Here is a 448-nt window from a genome sequence, read left to right as displayed (position 1 = left end):
TATTAGGTGTGTCCCGCGCGCTCATATGACCTTATGCAGTTGCGAGCGCCGTAAAACCCTATACTAAACAAAACAAACAACAAGAGAAATGGAGAAGTAAGAGCGACTAGTCCTGCCTGCATTTCGTTAGAAAAACAGAATAAAGTCTTAGTGGTTTGGACACCTTTTACGAATGTCACCCCAGCCAACCTCGAGAGCCTATAACGCAAAATACTCAGGCTGTAAAGGAAGAGGAACGTAGATCACGCAAAAAAAATTGATTGAGGGAGTCAAGGAAACCTTGAGAAATTACAACATCCCAATTGAAAGAGCTGCAGAGCTGGCCTTTCATAAACAACTGCATCTCTCCTCGACCCTTAATGGTAGAAGAAGAAGAAGAAGAAGAAGAAGAAGAAGAAGAAGAAGAAGAAGAAGAAGAAGAAGAAGAAGAAGAAGAAGAAGAAGAAGT

The sequence above is a fragment of the Aplysia californica genome, unplaced genomic scaffold (genome assembly GCF_000002075.1).
Source record: "Aplysia californica isolate F4 #8 unplaced genomic scaffold, AplCal3.0 scaffold00353, whole genome shotgun sequence".
NCBI classification, from domain to species: domain Eukaryota; kingdom Metazoa; phylum Mollusca; class Gastropoda; order Aplysiida; family Aplysiidae; genus Aplysia; species Aplysia californica.
This window is presented reverse-complemented; position numbering follows the sequence as displayed.